The sequence below is a fragment of the Paramacrobiotus metropolitanus genome, unplaced genomic scaffold, assembly GCF_019649055.1.
Source record: "Paramacrobiotus metropolitanus isolate TYO unplaced genomic scaffold, Prichtersi_v1.0 Parri_scaffold0000111, whole genome shotgun sequence".
NCBI classification, from domain to species: domain Eukaryota; kingdom Metazoa; phylum Tardigrada; class Eutardigrada; order Parachela; family Macrobiotidae; genus Paramacrobiotus; species Paramacrobiotus metropolitanus.
Window position 1 is genome coordinate 370,292 of NW_026570331.1, and position 2,789 is coordinate 373,080.

The 2,789-nt window shown below is 40.9% G+C and overlaps 1 long non-coding RNA gene across 1 annotated transcript; it reads left to right on the plus strand.

Annotated features, from left to right (window-relative positions):
• Nucleotides 1–1,146: 1,146 nt before the first annotated feature.
• Nucleotides 1,147–1,685, plus strand: LOC129597928 (uncharacterized). The gene is made up of 3 exons (XR_008691628.1): nucleotides 1,147–1,273; nucleotides 1,339–1,412; nucleotides 1,505–1,685. It is a non-coding gene; the product is annotated as an uncharacterized LOC129597928 (long non-coding RNA).
• The last annotated feature ends 1,104 nt before the right edge of the window (nucleotides 1,686–2,789 follow it).

The following is a 2,789-nucleotide window of genomic DNA, read 5'->3' on the forward strand; positions in this document are numbered from 1 at the left end:
TAGGCGCTGGAAAGAACTTGCAGAGAGGCACCCGAGACCTTTCTCATTTGCGAATTAGAGTCTACGCCTTCTAAGATACGTTGCCTTGTTTCGTTGTAAGCTTGTGGTGCTTAATAGTTCCCTCAGTGCGTAAAATTTTAACTACAACGGAGTGTGTCCGCGTTCGCACTTTATAAAAAATTTTTTTTGGTAATTTGTAAGTATACAGTGCGACACCAACTGCAAAAAAGGTTTCTAATGTACGTAATACACACTCGCACTTATTCTGAGTTGGCTGACAAAGTAAGGGCAGACGACTGAACCCTTGATCAGATTGAGGCACTGCATCCAGGACTGCGGTATGACAAAATAATAGGCGAATTTAAAAGAAGTGACCCGGTACAAGGTATTTACCTCGTCAGACATGCCTGGAAAATTTCGCTGACGCCGACGCACACACAAGAACTATAGAAGAGTACAGATATACGTTTGTATCGTATACTCTTGTGTTGTAGCGCGTACTGTTATTAATATTGAGAATACCGCATGAAGTGCTTCGTAAAAATCTTAAACTAGATAGTGAACAACCATCTCGCAGGATTGTTTTCCGGTTTTTGCTTAGCAAAGATGGAGATGATTTCGTATGTTTTTCCTTTTTTAAGGGTCAATAAAGAAAGGCGCGGAGCAGTACTTGTGGGAGATGCCGTGCGTGAATGAGGTGAGTCGCCGACAAATGAGGATTTTGTAGTGAAATGGGTTCTCGTCGTGTACCTGACGCGGCTTCAGGTTGACAGTGCGGCGTTATTCCTAGCAAGCACTCCCTCTAAATTCCTCATTTAAAACATAAGTATTCGAATATTTTTTTGCTTCGAATGTTCTGAACGTTGCCCGTTTGACGAAAACCTTCAAAATAAACGTTACTGCCCTGCCGGAAATAAAATCTTCCGTCAAAACGAAGAAGTTCCGCTAGTGAGTTACAAGAACATCGTTATGCACGGTTCGTTAGGGTCACACTAAGGGAATAATTCGTACAGCGCCTGCTCGTACAAGTTCGGGCCACTGCACTCACACGCACTAAGTGACGTGCAGCGCAGCGCTGAGCTCACACGGAGTAATGAGTATAACACGTAAAGGCACGTCGCAGTTCCAACGTCTGCACCAGTACAGCTGATGTTCAGAGTAGGAGCGATAAAACTTACTCATCTCATGCAAACATTCCACAAGTGAAGAACCTTCGCCTGGAATTCAACGTAGGAGCTCCTTTTATTCATGATGATTTCCATTATTATGAAAGGTAGATTTCAAGCTTTACATAGTAAGAACTGTGCGATAGCGTCTTCTAAATGTCTGAATGGACAGATAACTGGGACCACAACGACTCAACATACAGGAGCTCCTTGTTGCTGCCTTTCTTCAAACAGCGATTCACAAAGGTACGTTGACTGCGTTTATCGCTGCAATTTTGCATTTTTTCTTTTAGAGACAACCACAGTGTAGACTGTTTATGAGTCGATGCTGGTTTTAGGTGCTATTCCGTCAGCGGAGCTCCGCACTAACTTGTCCCATCTGCACCGTATTCCTTTACGGATAAAAAAATGAAAAAAACAGTCTAAATAAACCACCAACACCAAATGGACAATTAAGTTATAAAAGAAAACTAGGTCGCAACAAAAACTCCAACAAATTTTAATTGTTTTTACTATTAAACAATTTTGCAAGAACTGTTTGGCATTTGCTGCTTTTAAAATGCTGTGCTGTTTGGCTATTTATTTCCCAATTGGATAATATTGTGCCAGTTAGCGTTGGTGTTTCAATCCCGCCTAGTGGTTTTGCGCAAATACGGTTGGGTGAAACCTGGCCACTCACAGAGCGGATAAATGCTCGACAGGCCAATGCGAGAGCGGACATACTAACGTGCTCCGTTGATATGTGGAGTCATATCAACGCAACACGCTACGATCTCACTTTTTCCGGGAGGGCTGGCTTTCCTGATAACGGAAACCACTATTTTTTTGGCATTAGTATTGCATGCCGAGTGGTTTTTGCCGTTGCACCAAAACCCTTGTTATGGACCGATAATCTTTGAATTTTTGTTGAACAAGCACCAAAAGACAAAGGCGTTATGAAACAAAGTAATATTTAAGTTTTTCAACTATTTTGGTGAACAGTTTATAGTTTTTCGTTTTATTTCATTTGGATTTTACATTACTTCTCCACGTTGCATACACACAACACTTTTAGATGGCTTTTGCGCGAATGGGGTACAATTACAAATAATTTCGTTACACAACGTCATTGCAAATTAACAGTGTTTCAGTGGGTTTTTTTGGGCATGTTTAGGAAAAATAAACACCATCATTATACCGGGTCATTTAGGCTAATAGCCTAATGTCAAATTAGTTCTCTATGATTTTTAACTTACTTTTCAGCAAGCTCTCAACAACATCGCCCTCAAACTTCGTGGACAACACAATGATATTATCAGGTTGTCAGTATCTTTCGTAAAATATATTATTCCTGTTTTCTAAAATAAAAAATGTTGAACAAACTAGCAGTACCGTTTCTTAGACTGAACACTATGCGGAAAAATCATTATCACCACGCACCAAAACCATTGCCAGTACACTACGATGGCACCGCTCTTCGTGTAGCGTAGTGCAGGTTACCGTGAAAACATGTGACAGTTTCTTTTTTTGCGGCCGGCTGCTTGACTTACACAATCCAAGGAACAAAACGTACAGCCAAAGTACAGGTCTGCATTGCATATTTCTGAGGCTTTTCCTGAAATGGTTGCAGTTTATTGTTTAATT